Source organism: Panthera pardus, unplaced genomic scaffold (assembly GCF_024362965.1).
Source record: "Panthera pardus isolate Hobbes unplaced genomic scaffold, ASM2436296v1 HiC_scaffold_12, whole genome shotgun sequence".
In the NCBI taxonomy this organism is placed as follows: Eukaryota; Metazoa; Chordata; class Mammalia; order Carnivora; family Felidae; genus Panthera; species Panthera pardus.
The window spans coordinates 47,136,453-47,158,483 of record NW_026526677.1 but is presented as its reverse complement, the minus strand read 5'-3'; the positions used below and the strand labels follow the sequence as shown (position 1 = coordinate 47,158,483).

Genomic DNA, 22,031 nt, shown 5'->3' with positions numbered 1-22,031 from the left:
CTAGCTGCCATTTTATGGGAAATATAGGGGACAAAGGAGCAAGGTAAATGATACCAGAGATATGCAGTCCTATCTAGAAAACAAGAAATGACCTGGTCTCTTCAACAAATGACATAAAAGGGAATAAAAAGAAAGGCAGGGGAATCTATAAATTGCAGAGATAAAGAGAAATATCAACCACTTGCAATGTATGAATCTTATTTAAATCCTAATTCAACTGGAAAAAACAGACAATTGTGGAAATTTGAATACTGGATATTCAATGATATTAAGGACTTATTAATTTTTCAATGTGATAGTGTTAATACTGTTCTTTTAGAAAGCTCTCATCATTCACAAAAGCATACAGAAGTATTTACAGATGACATTATTTGGGGGATGTGTGTTAAACACTCTGTCAAGGGGAGGGAGGGGTACAGATGAAACAAAAGTGGCTGTGAGTTAATTTTGTGTCTGGGTAATAGGTTCATGAGGGTTCACTGTACTATTCTGCCTAATTCTGTGAATTTTTCAATTTGTTATAAAAACTGTTTAATGCAAGAAGTTCATAGATTGGGTAATTACTATATATTGGTGAAGGTAGACCTTTTGAAAGTAGAGAACTGAGCAGGAAAATCCATTAACTGCAGATAAGTCACTCAAAATGTATCCTTTCTTTTTGTCACTTTTGGCGGCCTCTTTTTCACTGGGGCTGGATTAGCTGTTTCACAAATGCTCCACACGAGTATGTATGCCCAGAAAACTCTCCATCTGGAGAGGCTTCTGCACCCTGGGCCCAGGCCACCTTCCCAGACTACACCACCTTTTCCTAAAAGCTGCCCTAAGTCATTCTGCCTAGGCCACAGTCATGCGGTGGGCACACTGCTGCTCCAGTAACATACCTAGGACCCTCGGGTAGTTCAGTCCTTCTCCCACCATGAAGTTCCCTCGGGCCAGACCTGACCATAGAGCTCTTTCCTTCTCTAGGTTTTAATCATTACTTTTTCACCATTGTCTCTGTTTCTTGAGGTCTGTTTCTATCAAAATCATGCGCGCACACACACACACACAGTAACTAGTAGTCTCTTACAAGAATAGGCACCAGTGCTGGCTTCAGCAGCACATGTACTAAAATTGGAATGACACAGAGAAGATTAGCATGGCCCTTGCACAAGGGTGACATGCAAATTCGTGAAGCTTCCATATGTAAAATTAAAGAAGAGGCACCTTATACCTATCATCTGCTGTGTCAGTCCCTGCTTACCCCTCTGCATTCAAATACTCACAATGACCCTGAGAGGAGCTATTATTATCCTATTTTACAGATGAGGAAATGGAGGGAGAAGCTTCACCAAAACTGCACAGCTTGTAAATGGCAGAGCTGGGATTTAAATCCAGGTCTACCTGCTTGCAAAGCAAGTTTATTTAACCATAAATTGCCTGAATTGCCTTCTTTAGCAGCAAAGTGGCTATTCAATCAGTGCTCGCTGGGAGATACATGAATCTAACTGAGAAATTCAGGCATCCTGCTCATGTCTTCCCTTTCACAACTTCTTTATGTCCTAATGCCAGGCATCCCTTTTGCTCCCTGGACTGGAGGGGCTGAAGGATGCTTTCCACCGGGCCTGGAAGAGTATAAACACATCTGGAAGGAGGCCGCTGCCAAGCAAACCATGCTCCCCCCAGAGTGCAGACAGGATGAGGTGGCTATAAATAATCACAAGAGTGTGAAGAGATTCTCTCCCTGGACTCCCTCTGCAAAAGGTTGATGGTAATTGATGAGGCTACAGGGACATGCCAATCCTTCTGCTCTTAGAACCAGGTGTGGTTATTTACAGAAATGTCACTTTCCCAGCCCTCCCTCCCTATCTCTGCCAGAGGCTTGGAGATCAGCAAATAGCAATTTATTGCTGCCCCAGGGCACACAGCAATGAGGCACCTATATGCCCCACTGTCTACAAACCAGGCTCAGGCTCCTGCTCTGGCTGAGAGATGCTTCCTCTTTGGAAATTTGGAAAGACAGAGAGATCACAGATTTGCCCCCTTTCCAGGCAGAGGGCGGTCAAATGAACCATATCACAAACCACCAAGTCAATAAAATCTGGAGTTTCCACATTGCCCAGCTCATAGTGGGAGAAATAAATAGACCACTGGAAGAGAAGTCAGATGAGTGGCTACCGACCCCAACTAGGCCATCTGTTAGCAATCGATGTCTGAGCTCCAGTTTCCCAACTGTAAAATGGAGGCTAGTCTTCTGTCACATGCCAGACACAAAAGAATACATTAAGTAATGGAGTTAAATGACCTGTATTGTGTGAGACCTTCATTTTCATAGTCATTATTATAATGAAGTCCTATAAGCCCCTATTAGGAGTGTCCATGATAGGTTTCAGAAAATAGTTTGCACTTGTTCTGCCCTCATTCCCATGGCCTTGCTGGTCAGTGGCATGAGCAAAGTGGAAATGCAGCATATAAATTTGATTTCTCACAGCAACCGAATTGTAGATGAAGATCATTTTGTTATAACAAGGTTTACACCAAAAAATAAAATAAAATCAATTTCACAACTAAATAAAAATGCTTTTGGGAATAAGAGAGCAGAGCTACATCTCAAGATAGCCCAAGCTGGCTGAAAGTTCTACTCTGAATAACTGGATCTCAACCAATAATGGATGGAAAATTGTCATGCTCCTTCCTTGCTCAGGGTGATACCAAAAGACCACACCAAAGGCTCCCCACTGCCAAGATGTCCAGGGTGGCCGGTGCAGATAGAGGCCAGAGAGAATGATAAGCAACAGGACACCTCAATCTGATGTTCCAGCTTCTTTTGGGGGCTCCACTCTAGTGCCTCTGCCAACAGTATCCCTAGGAAGTAGCTCACACAGATAACCTCTCTTAGCCCTGCAAAGTGGAAAATTTGATCTGTAAACAACAGAGCTGGTATTTGAATCCAGATCCATCCACTTTCTAAGAACCATAACCTGCTGCGAGCCTATAATTGGACTCCCCATTGCAGGGGAGTCCACTTAGAGTCAACAGGAACTGTATCTTATTCCCTTTATTCTGACACGCCTTTAGCCATCTGGCCCTTTTGTGCTTCCACAGAGCAGGCTTGTACTTGGAAAGTAAAGCCCCAGAGATGCCCCCATCTAAAAAGGTATCAGGCTGAACTGACAAGGGTAGTTTGTCTCTTGGTCAGGAGGGGAGTATTTTTCCTTTCCTCAGAAGTTCGAACCCCAAAAAACAATCAATTGAAAACATGTATAAAAAAGCAACTTTTATTTCTCTCCTTAGGAGTAGATGTTTTAGAAAAAGTTCTGACCATCTGATTTTGTGTTAGGATGAAGAAGCATAAACAATAATTTTTATAAGCCATAATAATAGTTAACATTCATGAGTACTTTTTTATTTAAGTGTCAAAATTTATGCTGAGTGATTTACAAGAATTATCTCAAATGATTAAACAACCTGCATAAGATTCTTTACCCCTATTTACAGGTGAGGGAGAGAGGTTCAAAGTGATTTACCCAAGATCACACAGTAGAGAGGCAGATATTCTGAGGTAAAGCCCCACACTGGTTACATAGGCTCCAGCTTTGTTCTACAGAATCTATTCCAAATCCTTTTTTAAAAATCCTTTCTTTGGACAAACAAAATGTGGTATATCCATACAATGGTATATTATTCAGCCATTAAAAGGAATGAAGTGCTGATATGTGCTACAACATGGATGAACCTTGAAGATGTCATGCTAAGTGAAGTAAGCCAGACACAAACAGACAAATATTGTATAATTCCACTTATATGAAATATTTATGATAGGTAAATTCATAGAAATAGAAAGTAAGATTCAGGTTACCTCTGGAGACCTGAAGGGGAGAATGGAGGAAGAGGAGAATGGAAAGTTATTGTTAATGGGCATAGAGTTCCTGTTCGAGGTAATAAAAACATTTTGGAAATACTGGTGATGGTTGTACAAGATTGTGAATGTATTTAATACCACTGAACTATACATTTAAAATAGTTAAAATTCCAATTAAAAAAATTTTATACCATATCTTTCTTATCTATTTGCCTTTCAATGGACACTTAGGTTGCCTTCATATCTTGGCTATTGTAAATAATGTTGCAATAAACATAGGGGTGCATATATCTTTTCAAATTAGTGTTTTTCATGTTCTTTGGGTAAATATCCAGTAATAGAATTACTGGATCATACGATATTTCTATTTTTAATTTTTGAGGAACCTCTATATTGTTTTCCACAATGGCTGCACCAGTTCGCATTTGCACCCACAGTGTAGGAGGGTTCCTTTTTCTCTATATCCTTGCCAACACCTGTTATTTCTTATGTTTTTTATTTTAACCATTCTGACAGGAGAGATCTCATGGTGGTTTTTATTTGCATTTCCCTCATAATGAGTGATGTTGAGCATCTTTTCATGTGTCTTCTCGGCCATTTGGATATATTCTTTGGGAAAATGTCTATTTGAGTCCCTTGTTCATTTTTGAATTGGATTGTTTAGGGTTTTTTGGTGATGAATTAAGTAAGTTCTTTGTAGTTTCTGGATATTAAATATATCATTTGCAAATACCTTCTCCTACTTGATAGTTTGCCTTTTGATGGTTTCCTTACTGTATAAACCTTTTTATTTTGATATAGTCCCAATAGTTTATTTTTGCTTTTGTTTTCCTTGTCTTAGGAGACATATCTAGAAAAATGTTGCTATGGCCAATGTCAGAGAAATTACTGCCTTTGTTCTCTTCTAGGATTTTTATGGTTTCAGGTCTCACATTTAGGTCTTAAATACATTTTGAATTTATCTTTGTGTATGGTGTGAGAAAGTGGTCCAGTTTCATTCTTTTGCATGTAGTTGACCAGTTTTCTGAGCATCATTTATTGAAGAGACTATCTTTTCTCTATTGTATATTCTTTCCTGCTTTGTCAAAGATTAATTGACCATATATTTGTGGGTTTATTTCTGGGTTCTATATTCTGTTCTATTGATCTGTATGTCTATTTTTGTGCCAGTACCATACTTTTTTTTATTACTACAGCTTTGTAGTGTATCTTGAGATCTGGAATTGTGATACCTCCAGCTTTGTTTTTCTTTCTCAAGATCGCTTTTGCTATTCAGGGTCTTTTGTGATTACACACAAATTTTAGGGTTATTTTAGTTTTGTGGAAAATGTTGTTTTTATTTTGACAGGAATTGCGTTAAATCTGTAGATTGCTTCAGTACTGTGGACATTTCAACAATATTTGTTCTTCCAATCCATGAGCATGAAATATCTTTCTATTTGTGTCATCTTCAATTTCTTTCATCAATGTTTTATAGTTTTCAGAGTACAGGACTTTCACTTCTACAGTTAAGTTTCTTCCTAGGTATTTTATTCTTTTTGGTGCAATTTTAAGTGGAGTTGTTTTCTTAATTTCTCTTTCTGCTACTGCATTATTAGTGTACAGAAATGCTACCAATTTCTGGGCATTAATTTTGAATCCTGCAATTTTACTGAATTCATTTATTACTTCTAGTAGCTTTTTGGTGGAGTCTTCAGAGTTTTCTATGTATAGTATCATGTCATCTGCAAATAGTGACAGTTTAACTTCTTCTTTACCAATATAGATGCCTCTAATTTATTTTTCTTGTCTGATTGCTGTGGCTAGGACTTCTAGGACCATGCTGAATAAAGGTGGCAAGAGTGGACATCCTGTTCCTGATCTTAGGGGGAAAGCTCTAAGTTTTTCACCATTGAGTAAGATGTTATCTGTGAGTAACATAGATAACCTTTATGATGTTGAGGTATGTTCCCTCTAAACCAATTGGTTGAGAGTTTTTATCATAAGTAGATGTTGAATTTTGCCAAATGCTTTTTCTGCATCTATTGAAATGATGATTTTTAACTTTGCTTTTGTTGATCACATCGACTGATTTGTGAATATTGAACCACCCTTGCATTCCTGGAATAAGCCCATTTGATCCTGGTGAAATGATCCTTTTAGTGTATTATTGAATGCAGTTTGCTAATATTTTATTGAAGATTTTTGCAACAGTGTTCATCAGGAACATTGGCCTACAGTATGCTTTTTTTGTGGTGTCTTTGCCTGGCTTTGGTATTAGGGTAATGCTGACCTTGTAGAATGTATTTGGAAGCATTCCTTCCTCTTCTGTTTTTTTTTTTTTTTGGGGGGGGGGGGGTAGGGGTATAGTTTGAGAAGAATAGATATTATCTCTTCTTTAAACATTTGGTAGAATTTACTTGTGAATCCATTTGGTCCTGGAGTTTTATTTTTTGGTAGTTTTTTAATTATCAGTTCAATTTCATTGCTAGCAACCAGTATGTTCAGATTTTCTATTTCTTCCTGATTCAGTTTTGGATGATAGTATGTTTCTAGGAATTTATCCACTTCTAAGTTGTCCAATTTGTTGACATATAAATTTTCATAGTATTCTCTTACAATCCTTTGTGTTTCTGTGGTTTCAGTTGTTACTTCTCTCTCATTTATGATTTTACTTATTTGGGTCCTTTTTTTTCTTGATGAGTCTGGCTAAGAACTTATCTGTTTTATTTCTCTTCAAAAAACCAGCTCTTGGTTTCATTGATTTTTTTTTTTATTATTTTTTAGTCTTTGTCATTTATTTCTCCTCTGATATTTATTATTTTCTTCCTTCTACTCACCTTGGGCTTTGTTTATTCACCTTTTTCTAGCTCCTTTAGGTGTAAGATTAGATTGTTTATTTGAGTTTTTTCTAGTTTCTTGAGGTAGGCCTGTATAGCTATATATTTCCCTCTTAGAACTGCTTTCACTGCAACCCAAAGATTTTGGACTGTTGTGTTTTTACTTTCATTTGTTGTCATGTATTTTTTTTTAATTTATTCTTTGATTGTTTCATTGACTCATTGGTTGTTTAGTATCATGTTGTTTAGCCTCCATATGTTTGTGTTTTTTCCAGTTTTTTTTCATGTGATTAATTTCTAGCTTCATACAATTGTGTTCAGGAAATATGCATGCTATGATCTCAATCTTCTTAAATTTATTGAGGTTTTTTTTGTGGCCTAACTTGTGATCTATTCTAGAGAATGTTTTCCATGTTCACTTTAAAAGAATATGTATTCTATTGTTTTTAGATGGAATGTTCTGTATGTATCGGTTATGTCCATCTGGTCTAATATGTCATTTAAATACTGTATTTCCTTGTTGATTTTCTAATTGTGTGATCTATTCATTGATGTAAGTGGGGGTATTAAAGTCCCCTATTATTATTGTATTATGTCAGTTTCTCTATGTTTGTTGATAGTTACTTTATGTATTCCAGTGTTAGATGTGTAGATATTAACAACTGTTACATCTTCTTAATGGATTGATCCCTTTATCATTATATAATGCCCTTCTTTGTCTCTTGTTAATCTTTGTTTAAAAAAAAATTTTTTAATGCTTATTTATTTTTGAGAGAAAGAGCATGAGCAGCACAGGGGCACAGAGAGACAGAAAGAGAGGGAGAGAGAGAGAGAGAGAGAGAGAGAGAGAGAGAGAGAGAGAATCTGAATCAGGCTCCAGGCTCTGAGCTGTCAGCACAAAGCCCAACACAGGGCTTGAACCCACGAACCATGAGATCATGACCTGAGCTGAAGTCAGATGCTTAACTGACTGAGCCACCCAGCATCCCTTGTTAGTCTTTATTTTAAATTCTATTTTGTCTGATATAAGTATTGCTACCTTGACTTTTTTTTTTTTTTTTTGCTTTCATTTGCATGGTAAATGTTTCTTCATCCCTTCACTTTCAGTCTGTATGTGCCTTTGGGTCTGAGGTGGGCCTTTTGTAGGCAGCAAATATATGGGCTTTGTTTTTTTTTCTTAATCCAGTCTGCCACCCTATGTCTTTTGATTGGAGCATTTAGACCATTTACATCAAACTCCAAATTTTATGTTATATATAAGTATAACATATATAAATATACAGTTAGCATAAAATCTGCTTAAGTTAACCAAAACTGATTTCTGTTACTTGCAACTAAGAATGTGCCTGATCCACTAAGATGGAACTTATGCTCTAGGCCACAATAGTAATGACCAGTCCAAATTACCTTGAAAAACATTTTAAAAAACCAAACAGATGAATAAAAGCTAGAGAGTAGACAATAGTTTGTCAATGTACAGACTAGATTTGGGGATTCTTTTGCATGGGTTACCAAAGGTTGCCCATGCAGGATGCCCATGCAGGATGAGAGGTTGAGTTTTAGAAGCATCCAGGAGGGACATTATTTTAACAGTATCCTTTTCAATTTTAAATAGAAAAACATATCAGAGATAAAAACTTTATAGGTCTTCTATCATGCACTATGGAAAATTCAATAACAATTCCATCTGCTGTACCAGAAAGCCCTGATGTTATGAAGTCACAAAGAACAAGGTGGTACCTAGGCCAGACTTCTGGGAAGAAGATGCTTTTCATGGAGCCCACAACTCCTCAAGGTTGGAGCCCACACCCCAGGATGGTGATTACAGTATCTCAAATCAAATAGTCCTTACCATTGTAACCTGGCTGCTGAAATCTTAGTGCTAGGCTAAAGGAGTAAAACCAATTAAGTTGCTATTCCTTGCTGTTCCAGCTGTGCCCCCCCAATCCTAAACTCTCCCTCCAGGCTGCTTCAATATCTCTAATTGCTCCCCACTGACCAAGTTTAAGTGCGATTGATCCATAACAATAGCTTTCTGACTGGTCTCATTCATTCATCAGGTATCTACTGACTACCAGCTATGTGCCTGGCCCTGTTCTAGACCCTAGGGAAAAATAATGAACAAAAGAGAACCCTCAGGGAGCTAATATTCCTGTGAATCCCATCATCTAGTATCACTCCTCTATAGTACATCCCACACATTAGCCAACAGAGACATCTTTCAGAAACACAGATCTAATCATAGCCCTCTCAGGCTGAAAATCCTCCCCTAGCTCCTCACTCCCAAGGATGAAGTTCAAGCTCCCTGGCCCACAAGACCCTTCTAAACTTAGCCCTTCGATACCGTACAGCCTCACCTTCACCTTCTCTCTGCCCCAGCATCCCACTTATGATGAAAAGAGCTTGGCACAAACAACATCAAGAATCATGTGGTGCACCTGGAACTTGTGGGCAAAGGGATCAGCAGGTGTGCCCAGGCTCCTGTCCTCTCGGCATCCTGCAAAAAAGAAATGTTTAGGCTGCAGCACAGCTGTGTGTGAAGTGGGTCATCAGAGGGTTAGTTTTCCATTTGTAGGGACCAAATGTGGAAGTGGCTTTGCTCTAAGAAGAGGGAAAAATAAACATTTAGGACTTCAGGCACCAAGGGATACAGGCTGAGGTACCAGGTGTACAGAGGACTGCTGGGAGGTGCCAGCTGCCTAACACCTTGAGACTCTGGGAGCCCCCATTCCACAGGAAACTGAATTAAGGCACAGATAACTCTGAGGAGAGAATAGAGTTTATCCAGGTCTATGAGAACTGCAGCCTTTCCTGGGATCAAAGATTCGTTCATCCTAGTTCCCCTTATTGGAAAGCAATTCAGAGACAGCCCCTATTGTCATTTATTCACCAGTTCCACCCATCTCCAGCCACACCCCCATCACAGCATGTATCCCATCCCCAGACACACCACGCATTCTAAACACTCTGGTACCTCCATGCCTTTATACATGTGCTTCTTGGTGCCTGTGGCACTTTCTCCCCTCTCTGGAGAATTCTTTCCACAGATGTCAAACACAGCATTGACAAAGGAAGTGGTTCTACATGATCATTCAAAGCCTGACTTCTTGCTGAGACCTCTGATCACCCCTATACATATATACCATTTCACGCATTGGGCAGAATTAAATTTGTGCCCCCTGGGAGTCCTACTAAATTCTGCTTATTACTATCTCTTTTCACATTGTCTCTCCACTGAATTATGAGCTCCTCAAATGTAGGGTCCATGCCTGTCATCCCTATATTCTGCCTGCCACAGAACATGTTTGTGGAAGATAGAAAACTGGAGTAGAAACACCATTTTACTGCTCTGGAGTCTTAGCACATGTTGTTCCCTCAGCTCTCCCCATCACGTCAAATGACTGGCCCCTTCTTATTCAGTAGGTGTCAGCTTATTTATCATAAACCAATGCAAAATAAGTCACTTTCCATGTGGCACCCTCTTCTTTTCCTCCATAGAACTTTTCATAATTTATAATTTCATGTTCATGGTCTATCTCTGCTGCTTGACTATAAGCTTCAAGATACATAGAAGTGCTTATTTTATTCCCTAGTGTATGATACAGTAGTGGGGAGGTAGGGGAGGAGTAACTTAATCTGTGACCATTTTTTTTTAAATAAGGAAGCATACCCGGCCTAGAAAACAGACAGGTTAATGAGACATTCTTTCTCCTCACCTAGTCCTGCCCCATTCCCACCCAACAGCAGTGGTTCTCCACCTTACTGTACAGTGGAATTATCTGGGAAGTTTTAAAAATTACTGACACCTGGGTCACCTCATCAGGCATTCTGATTCAATTATCAAGGGTATTGCCCAGACATGGTTAGGTTCAGATGCTGCCCAGCTGATTCTAATGTACATCCAGAGCAGGGAGTCACTGTCCTACAGTAGGGGTTGTTCTCTCAGGTTTTTAATGGCTTTATGGGACTATGACTGCCAAATCTGTCACCTGAGATAATTTTTGGCACCTAACAGAGAGAAGCCCACAGCTCCTCTGGCCACCGGAGTATCAGCACCTACGCTCCTTAGAGCAGATAACATGTGCAAGATATAGTAGGTTCTGATGCTCCACCAAGAGGCCCCCAATAAGCAGATGGGATTGAGCAAGCAGACCTGGTGTGCTGCAAAGAGGAGCTAAGGCAGTAGTTCCTCAGGAAGTGGCTAACAAAGCTGGATGGTCATCCATCCATGGAGAACTTTGTTTCTTCATCCTCAAATGGGTCAAACAGCCTTTCCAGGAGGATAGCTCTCCAGCCAGACAGTTCTCCCTGGCCCTGCAAGTAAGAAATGGGCCACAAGACTTGTGGCTTATTCTCAATATAGTCCTCATTGTTTCCGCATAAACATTTTAGAGTAAAGTTATCGTCAGGCCTATGTTTAGAAAGACAGCTCTGGCAGTGGGGCTTCTATTAGTAGTATAATATCTTCTAGTCCACAAACTTTTACTGCATTTCTTCTAAATACCAATCACTGATCTACAGGCAGGAAATTCTAAAAAATGAATAAGATAAAACCTCTCCTCTCCATAAGCTAGTGGGGAAAATAGGCTGATGAATAGATTGTTGTAGACAAAGGGGAAATGGGAAGCCAAGAATGTGCCCAAAGTGTCATGGGTGACCATGAGGCAGTTCCTGAACTAAGTCGCAAAGGATGAATGGGAGTTGGCCAGGTGGAGGATAGGAAGACTTCTGAGGCAGAGGAGTCAATGTGAACAAAGGCTACTTGAACAAAATTTAGGGATAGCTAGCCTGACAGAGAGGAAAGTACATTGAGCGAAGAAAGCCACCAGGTGTTGTGAAGCAGTGTGTGGGGAAAGGAATCACAATAGCAAATGCTTACACAGTGCTTACTATGTAGCAGACACATTCTAAGTGTAAATGTATGTGTATGGATTTATTTTATGTATGTATTTATTTATTTACCCATTTAATTCTCATGGCAACCTAAAGAGATAAGATTATCACCCCCATGTTATAGATGAGGAAACCAGGTCACAGGCAGTAAAAGCAACCACCCCAAATCACACGGCAAGTGGCAGAGCCAGGATTTATACCAAAGTAGGCTGGCTCCAAAGGATATACTCTTTTTTTTTTTTAATTTAAATTCAAGTTAGTTAAAATATAGTGTAATAATGATTTCAGGAATAGAATTTAGTGAACACCCAGTACTCATCCCAACAAGTGTCCTCCTTAATGCCCCTCACCCACTTAGCCCATCCCCCTCCCCAACACCACCCCCCTAGCAACCCTCAGTTTATTCTCTGTATTTAAGAGTCTCTTATGGTTTGTCTCCCTCTCTGTTTTTATATTATTTTTGCTTCCCTTCCCTTATATTCATGTGTTTTGTATCTTAAGTTCAACATATGAGTGAAATCAAATGATACTTGTCTTTCTCTGACTGACTTATTTCCTTTAGCATAATACACTCTAGTTCCATCCACACTGTTGTAAATGGGAAAATTTCATTCTTCTTGATCACCGAGTAATATTCCTTTGTGTGTGTGTGTGTATATATGTATATGTATATATATATATATATACACACATATATACATATGCATATGTATATATGTATGTATATACATTTATATATATATTATATATATTATATAATACATATAATATATAATTATATATATTATATATATATTATATATATAATATATATTATTATATTATGTATATGTATATATGTATGTATATACATATACATACATATATACATATGTATATGTGTGTATATATATATATACACATATATGTATATATGTATGTATATATATGTATATATATATATATATATATATCACCTCTTCTTTATCCATTCATCAGTCAAAGGACCTTTGGGCTCTTTCTATACTTTGGCTATTGTCAATAGTATTGCTATAAACATTGGGGTTCATGTGCCCCTTTGAATCAGCACTCCTGTGTCCTTTGGATAAATACCTACTAGTGAAATTACTGAGTCATAGGGTAGTTCTATTTTTAATTTTTTAAGGAAACTCCACACTGTTTTCCAGAGTGGCTGCACCAGTTTGCATTCCCACCAGTAGTACAAAGGGTTACTCTTTCTCTGCATGTTTGCCAACATCTGTCATTGCCTCAGTTGTTCATTTTAGCCAGTCTGACAGGTGTGAGGTTGTATCTCATTGTGGTTTTGATTTGTATTTCCCTGATGATGAATGATGTTGAGCATCTTTTCATGTGTCTGTTATACATCTGGATGTCTTCTTTGGAAAAGTGTCTATTCATGTCCTCTGCCCATTTCTTCAATGGATTATTGTTTTTTGGTGTTGAGTTTGATAAGTTCTGTACAGATTTTGGATACTAACCCTTTATCTGATATGTCATTTGCAAATATCTTCTCCCATTCTGCTGGTTGCCTTTTCATTTCATTGATTGTTTCATTCACTGTGCAGAAGCTTTTTATCTTAATGAGGTCCCAATAGTTCATTTTTGCTTTTGTTTCCCTTACCTCCAGAGACAAGCAAGAAGTTACTGCGGCCAAGGTTAAAGAAGTTGTTGCCTGTTTTCTCCTCTAGGATCTTGATGACTTCCTGTCTTACATTTAGGTCTTTCAACAATTTTGAGTTTATTTTTGTGCATGGTATAAGAAAGTAGTCCAGGCTAATTCTTCTGTATGTCGCTGTCCAGTTTCCCCAAAACCATTTGCTAAAGAGACTGTCTTTTTTCCATTGGGTATTCTTTCCTGCTTTGTCAAAGATTAGTTGGCCATACGTTTGGAATCCATTTCTGGGATCTCTATTCTGTTCCATTGATCTGAGTGTCTGTTTTTGTGCCACTAACATACTGTCTTGATGATTACAGCTTTGTGATACAGCTTGAAGTCTGGAAATGTGATGCCTCCACCTTTGGTTTTCTTTTTCAGGATTGCTTTGGCTATTCAGGGTCTTTTGTGGTTCCATACAAATTTTAGAATTGTTTGTTCTAGCTCTGTGAAGAATGCTGGTGTTATTTTGATAGGGATTGCATTGAATATCTAGATTGCTTTGGGTAGAATCAACATTTTAACAATATTTGCTCATCCAATCCATGAGTATGGGATGTTTTTCCATTTTTTTTGTGTGGCTTCTTAAATTTCTTTCATAAGCTTTCTATAGTTTTCAGTGTATAGATTTTTCACCTCTTCGGTTAGGTTTATTCCTAGGTATTTTATGGTTTGGGGTGCAATTGTAAAAGGGGTCAATTCCTTGATTTCTCTTTCTGCTGCTTCATTATTGGCTTATAGAAATGCAACTGACTTCTCTACATTGATTTTATATCCTAAGACTAATGAATTCATGTTTCAGTTCTAGCAGTTTTTTGGTGGAGTCTTTTGGGTTTTTCATGTCATCTGTGAAGAGTGAAAGTTTGACTTCCTCCTTGCCAATGTAGATGCCTTTTATTTCTTTGTGTTGTCTGACTGCTGAGGTTAGGACTTCCAACACTATACTGAATAACAGTGACGAGAGTGGATATCCTTATCATGTTCCTGACCTTAGGGAGAAAGCTCTTAGTTTTTCCCCATTGAAGATATTAGCGGTGGGTCTTTCATATATGGCCTTTATGATCTTAAGGTATGATCCTTCTATCCCTACTTTCTTGAGGGTTTTTATCAAGAAAGATGCTGTGTTTTGTCAAATATTTTTTCTGCATCTATTGAGAGGATCATGTGGTTCTTATCCTCTTATTAATGTGATGCATCACATTGATTGATTTGTGGATATTGAACAAGCCCTGCATCCCAGGAATAAATCCCACTTGATCATGGTGAATAATTCTTTCAATGTATTTTGGATCTGGTTTGCTAGTATCTTGTTGAGAATTTTTGCATCCATGTTCATCAGGGAAATTGGTCTGTAGTTCTCCTTTTTAGTAGGGTCTTTGTCTGGTTTTGGAATCAAGGTGATGCTAGCATCGTAGAATGAGTTTGAAAGTTTTCCTTTCATTCCCATTTTTTTTGAATAGCTTCAAAAGAATAGGTGTTAACTCTTCTTTAAATGTTTGGTAGAATTCCCCCTGGAAAGCCATCCAGCACTGGACTCTTGTTTGTTGGGAGATTTTTGATTACTGATTCAATTTCTTTACTGGTTATGGGTCTGTTCAAGTTTTCTGTTTCTTCCTGTTTCAGTTTTGGTAGTTTATATGTTTCTAGGAATTTGTCCATTTCTTCCAGATTGCCCAATTTGTTGGCATACAATTACTCATAATATTCTCTCATTATTGTTTGTATATTTTGTGATGTTGTTTGTGATCCCTCCTCTTTCATTCGTGATTTTATTTGTTTGTGTCCTTTCCTTTTTCTTTTTAATCATTCTGGCTAGGGGTCTATCAATTTTGCTCATTCTTTCAAGGAAACAGCTCCTGGTTTCGTTGATCTGTTCTACTGTTTTGTTTTTTTTTTTATTTCTATATCATTTATTTCTGCTCTAATCTTTATTATTTCCTGTCTTCTGCTGGTTTGGGGGCTTTATTTGCTGTTCTTTTTGCAGCTCTTTTATGTGTAAGGTTAGGTTGTGTATTTGAGACCTTTCTTCCTTCTTTAGGAAGGCCTGGATTGGTATATACATCCCTCTTATGATTGCCTTTGCTGCATCCCAGAAGTTTTGGCCTGTTATGCTTTCATTTTCATTGGCTTTCATGTACTTTTTAATTTCCTCTTTAATTTCTTGGTCGACCCATTCATTCTTTAGTAGAATTTTCTTTAATCTCCAAATTTTCATGGTCTTTGCAAATTTTTTCTTGTGATTTGAGCTTCATAGCATGTGGTCTGAAAATATGCAAGGTATGATCTAGATCTTTCTGTACTTGTTGAGGGCTGATTTGTCACCCACTATATAATCTATTCTGGAGAATGTTCCATGTGCACTTGAGAAGAATGTGTATTCTGCTGCTTTAGGATGAAATGTTCTGAATACATGCTAAGTTTAATCTGGTCCAGTGTGTCATTCAAAGCCATTGTTTCCTTGTTGATTTTCTGCTTACGTGATCTGTCCATTGCTATAAGTGGGGTGTTGAAGTCCCCTACTATTATGGTATTATTATCAATGAGTTTCTTTGTGATTAATTCATTTATATATTTGGGTTCCCTCACGTTGGGGACACAAATATTTACAATTGTTAGATCTTCTTGGTGGATAGACCTCTTAATTATGATATAATGCTCTTCGCCATTTTCTGTTACAGTCTCTATTTTAAAATCTAGTTTGTCTGTTACAAGTATGGCTACTCCAGCTTTCTTTTGATGACCATTAGCATAATAGATGGTTCTCCATCCCCTTACTTTCAATCTGCAGGTGACTTTAGGTCTAAAATGAGTCTCTTATAAGCAGCATATAGATGGGTCTTGTTTTCTTATCCATTCTGATGCCCTATGTCTTTGATTGAAGCGTTTTTAGTTCTTTGATATTTAGAGTGAGTACTCAGAGATATGAATTTAGTGCCATTTTGTTGCCCGTAGAGTTGGTGTTTCTGGTGATGTTCTTGGGTTCTTTCTAGGCTTTGTTGCTTTTGGTCTTTTTTGTTTTGTTTTGTCTTTTCTCTACTCAAAGAGTCCCCCTTAAAATTTATTGCTGGGCTGGTGTAGTAACCATGAACTACTTCAGTTTTTGTTTGTCTAGGAAACTCTTTATTTCTCCTTCTATTTTGAATGAAAACCTTGCTGGATAAAGAATTTTTGGCTGCATATTCTTCTGACTCAGCATGTTGAATATGTCCTGTCTCTCCTTTCTGGCCTGCCAAGTTTCTGTGGATAGGTCTACCATGAACCTGATCTGTCTTCCCTTATAGGTTAAGGACTTTTTTTCCTTTGCTGCTTTCATAATTCTTTCCTTGTCTGTGTACTTTGTGAATTTGACTATGATATGTGTTGGTGATGGTCAGTTTTTGTTGAATTCAGTGGTTCTCTGTGCCTCTTGGATTTGGATGTCTGTGTCCTTCCCCAGATTCGGAAAGTTTTCTGCTATAATTTGGTCACATAAACCTTCTGCCCCTTTTTCTCTCTTCATCTTTTGGTCCTCTTATAATTTGGATGTTATTCCTTTTTAATAAGTCACTGAGTTCTTTACATCTTGTATTGTGATCTTTTGCCTTCATTTCCCTCTTTTCCCTCTTTTTTCTGCTTCATTATTCTCCATAATTTTATATTCTGTGTTGCTGAATCACTGCACTGCTTTGTCCATCTTTGCTGTTGTGGCATCCATTCGAGATTACATCTTGGTTATAGCATTTTTAATTTTGTCCTGACTAGATTTTATTTCTTTTATCTCTGCATAAAGTGATCTATGCTTTCTTCAACCCCAGCTAGTATTCTTATTATCATGATTCTAAATTCTAGTTCAGACATCCTGCTTATATCTGTGTTGATTAATGACAGCCCCAGCTGTCATTTCTTCCTGTTCTTTCTTTTGGGGTGAATTTCTTCATTTAGTCATTTTGGAGGAAGAAAATAATTAATAAAATAAAAAATAATTAAAAAGTTAACAGCAAAACAGGAAATCAAATAAAGAAAGCCAGATCCTAGGTGTGTTTTGGTTTGCTTCTTGAAGGAAGCTTAATAGAATAGAGAAAAAAGGGAAAGAAAAGAAAAGGAAAAAAAGGTGAGAAAAAAATTTTAAATGTAAAAATTAAAAAACATAGAAAAAATAGAATAAAATGAAATAAAGAAAATTAAATAGAATAAAAAATTTTTTAAATAAAATATAAAGTAAAAAAAGAAAATAAAAAATTTTCCCTTTCTGTATCCGAGAAAGAGGAAGAAAAGAAAGAAAAAAGAAAACAATTTAAGCAAAAACAGAAGCAAAGAAAGTGAACAAATAAATGAACCAGCAAACAGAATGAAACCGGAATGAAGTTACATCCAGTTTCCCTTAGAACTGAAACTATGAAGCACTCTTTAGTCTGTACACTAAGCAGGTGAAGTAACTTGTGCTGGTCTTCTAGGGGATGTGCTTGGAGGGTTCAGTTGGGCAGGGCTTGGTGTAATGGCTCCTTTATCCACTAGATGGCGCTGCTTAGCTTAATGGGGTGGATCAGTGTGGTGTACATGCATCTGCGCATACATGCACATGTGCAGGAGAGGTGAAAATGGGTTTACCCAGCTCCCTAGACTCTGGCACAGGAACTTTGCTCTCACTAACCTGTGGTCAAGTGCCCCTCCTTTGTCTCAGGCCTCTGTCCACTCTCTACCTCTACCCTGTCCATGTCCAAGCTGTCTGCCTGCTAGGAGGCACCTCTCTCCAGAGTTTTATCTCAGAGAGAGTTGTGTTTAAACACACAACAACACTTCAGAAACCCCTGTGGCTTGGACCCCCACTGACACCCTGAGGGAAGGTCTCGCTGAGCAATGGCTGGGTGCCAGATTGCCACAGAAAATGCTCATGTTATTGCACAGTGTCAGAGGTTCAGAGATTATGGCAAATCACAACACGCTGCCTGTTCCAGGTTTCACCACACTCTAGCATCTTTGTCCCATTAACAGCAAATGTGGCTGCTCTCCGGGGTCCTCTGGGACCTTTGCCTGTGGGGGAGGGGAGGGGCGTATGGCCTCTACCAAATGGTCTCCAAGCAGGGGAACTACTTTTCCCCGTGTGGCACATGGACCCCTCAGACTCTGCTGCCTGCTCCTGGGGCTTTACCCTATTTCCTCATCAGAGCTCTGCCAGGCACTGAGTTCTAGAACTTCAGACTCTGTGCTCTACTATTTATAGAATACTAATGGTATTGAAATGCTCTCCTTTCTTCCCATCAACTGTTTTGGGGAACAGATTTCTTGTTCAGTCCCCTGCAAGTGTTTTCACTCTTTCTCTTCAGTTACTTTTGGGGGAGTGCTTTTTTTGCACAATCCCGACACACCGCATTCTCCCCCTTTCTCTTTCTCTGTCCTCTCTCTGCAAAAACAGCTCCCTACCCTCCATAGCTCTTCTCTCCTCCAGTTCACCTCTTTGCGAACCTGCTGAGTTCTGTGGCTCAAGTTATGGATATTGTTGTGTCAATCCACAGATCAATTTCCTAGCTGTTCAAAATGGTTTGGTGATCTAGCTACATTTCAGGGATGAGACAAGTTCAGGGTCTCCATGCTGCTCCACCATCTTAACTCCTCCCAAAGTATATACTCTTAACTGCCACGTTCCACCACCTTTTGTGACAGATTATTGGAGTAAGCCATGCTTAAAGAGACTGGATACTATCCTGTAACAAAGGGAGCCAGTGAATTATTCTATATCAGAAAGTGGGAACATCACATGCATACAGAGACAGAAGTGATGGAGGAGATTTGAGGGCAGGAATAACCAGTGGAAGAAGGGCTATAGAACAGGAAAAAGAAAAGTCTGAATCAGGGCCATTGTTCCAAGGGTGAAAAGGAGAAAAGGGACTTGAGAAAAATTCTGGCATTTGAATTAGTGGGACATTGTGATTGATTAGAATTGGGCAGATAGTGTGGAGTCAGAATGCAACCCAGAGTCCTAATTTGGATGGAAAACAGAATTAAAGGGGGAGGGATGATGGTCAGATTCAGACAGGTTGGGTTTAGGGTGTCTGTGAGTACCCAGTGGGGATGGAAGACAGGCAGCTGCATGTGCTACTTCCACAATGACAGTGTGGCCAACAGCTTTGTGGGAGCATAATGGGGAGGGGGAGGTGAGGATGAATGTTACAAGAGGCCCCACTGCCTATCCCTCCCCATAACTCTGAGTACCTCTCCACAAAATGGGTTATCAGTACCTGTCATTTATCAAACTCTCCAAGGTACTAAAACATTCATTTTTGGCTGACATTCAGCTATTTCTCTATAAGCAGGTGAAGTTAGATTTTCACTTATCAAACTCTATTCATTATTCTAATTTAATTTCTCTGCAACCAGAGTTAGAGCTTTTTTAAATGGAAAGTCATTCTGACCTGAAAGACACAATTGCTTCATACCATCATGACAGGTCAATTTAAGAATGCAAGAGGCTGAGAGCATAACTTCCAGGCTCATTTCCAAGAGCCGAACCTCCCTGCAGTGGTCTGGGGCCTCTCGGGCAGTTTGCTGAAGTTGCAAAACTCCTCTGACTGCGGCCATATAGATTCAGGTAGGAGCAACGTTGCCAAAGAAATAGCCCCAGAATACCAGGTGGCTCCTGCTGTTTTCTCTAACTTTCTCATCTCAGTTGAAGATGAGAAAGGCGGCTACTCCAACTGCAGAAGACATGGCTGTCCACGTACTCTGTTCCCAAAGCTTGCCCCCAAGGAATCCATTTCCTCCTGACTCGGCCTCCAGTCAGCTCAGTTACGCCACTCGTCTCTATCCTTCACCCCCTTGGTCCCTCACTCATCAACATCAATCGTGGCATGAAAGCCATACTATCCCACCTTGTACCAACAAACTTCATCATTGGTTCAGCCTGATGATAAATAAACCCTCATCCATCTTTACTTACAACATTCTACTAGGTGGATGTTGCAATAACTAGTTGTCTGTGCAGTAACCACTCTCCCTTCTGCTCTGTTGGGGCAGCCAAGTGCCCAGCTAACTGACTCCAGGGGTCTCAACAAGAGGGAGGTGGCCAGGGCTTCTGGGAAGCCACTTTAAAAAAGGCTAACTCAGCTGAGTGAACTTCTTTTATCCCCACACCCTTTCTCTTCTTCCTACTGGCATGTTGATGTGACCACTGGGGCTCCCCAGCCCTAGCCACTGACTTCCAGACTTCTTTTAAAGTCAGAAAATAACCTGATAATGTGTTTAAGCCATTGTATTTGAGTTTCGGTTCCTAGCAGCTCTGCTACTGTGATAAAACCCAGAGACTGGAAAGTAAGACCTAGAATGGCCTTCCCCAGCCTTAGCAGATGTTTCTTTGGGAACATCTCCTCCAGCATTGCATTCAAATAACCATTAAGTGTGTCCATCTTCCACCCGAAATAGTGAGTTCCTTAAAGGCAAACACTCTTCACGTATTCACAATTATGGAGCAGCACCTAGCACACACCTGGCACAAGGCAAGAACTGTGCAAATGTATGTTGAATGAATAAACAGAAGCTGCACTGGGGGTCTAGTGTTGATTATTGAGTTTCTGAAATTAGCTAATTAATGAAGTTATGTACCATCAGCCTTATATAGAGGATACCACGATTTTAATCAAAATGCAAAATGAACTAGGCTTCATGGTCTCTAGGCAGTGGTTGTTGAACTGATGCCTCCTTTGGGTGAGAAGAAACCCTTCCTGGGCATTAAAATATTCTGCCATGGTTAGTCACTCAACAAAAAAAATGTGGTATTTACTGAAGATCTTCTAGTACTTGACAGTTATCCTTATATCTGCTTTGTAAAGTAAGTGTCCTCATTGCCCCATTTTACTGGTGAGAAGCCTGAGGTCCAGAAGGTGAAATGACTTTCCCAAGGTCATGTGCCATTCCATAGTAAGGCAGGGATCTGAACCCAATCGTGTCCACACTATTCCTACATCACCTTGCTGCTTTTCTACTTCATATCGGTTTTAGAACTGAGGTTGAGATGGTCCCAGTTCCAAAAGATAAAACACAATGCACCGATGGTGGCCTATGTTTTTCACCCTATAATCTCTAGGCTCCTTTAACCCAGGTGAAGAAGTGGTGGTAGGGAGGGAAAAGGGCCACAAGCCACTGGCAGGCTGACGTCCCAGAGTTCCTCCTAAGACCTGAAAATGTGTGCAATTGCCTAAATTAAAATCAATATGCTGCTTGGCTGGAAGGCTGCACAATTGTTTTTGAAGCTGGGTATATTATGTTCTAAATGTTTAATCTGGCAGAGGCCATAAAAGACGAGTTCCAGGCCATTTGGAGCTTATATTGCGAACAAGATGGTCTACGAGGCAGCTAAAACCAAAAAAAAAAAAAAAAAAAAAAAAAAAAACCGACAGCAATCCCAACAGAGTGGCACAGACAAATTGATCTGGTTCTGACATGGATGCTAGGCGGCAATTTGGGGTGAAAGAGACTTTGTTGATAGGAGAAAAGCAGTGATAAAAGCAAAATGGTCAGCTGTCAGACCTCACTTTCTAATGCATGGGGAGGCTTCCCTGAGATGGCAAAGAAATCAATATGTCTAAGGCAGACGTGTTGATTCCTGGTGCCAGACAGTCAAGAAAGGCAATCCTACCCTCCAGATGTTAATAGATGACCATTTAGCATGCTTAAGTCTAATGCACTACAGGCCGAGAAGGACAGATCCTCCCAACCCAAAGCCTGCAGATGAAATAAGCACACACATAGTTTCCTTAAGGAATCCTCCTCTTGAAGTCTTCCTGACGGGGACGGGGGAGTAGGGGTGGGGGGGGGGGGGAGAGTACAGTATGGTGGTTAAATGCACAGGCTT

General features: G+C 39.2%; 1 protein-coding gene and 1 non-coding gene across 2 annotated transcripts in view; one reads left to right on the top strand and one right to left on the bottom strand.

Annotated features, from left to right (window-relative positions):
• LOC128776244 (uncharacterized) overlaps positions 1-22,031 on the bottom strand; it is a 128,716-nt gene that overhangs the window by 24,536 nt on the left and 82,149 nt on the right. The window lies entirely within an intron of this gene.
• On the top strand, positions 1,084-1,190 carry LOC128776269 (U6 spliceosomal RNA). The gene has a single exon (XR_008421357.1). It is a non-coding gene; the product is annotated as a U6 spliceosomal RNA (small nuclear RNA).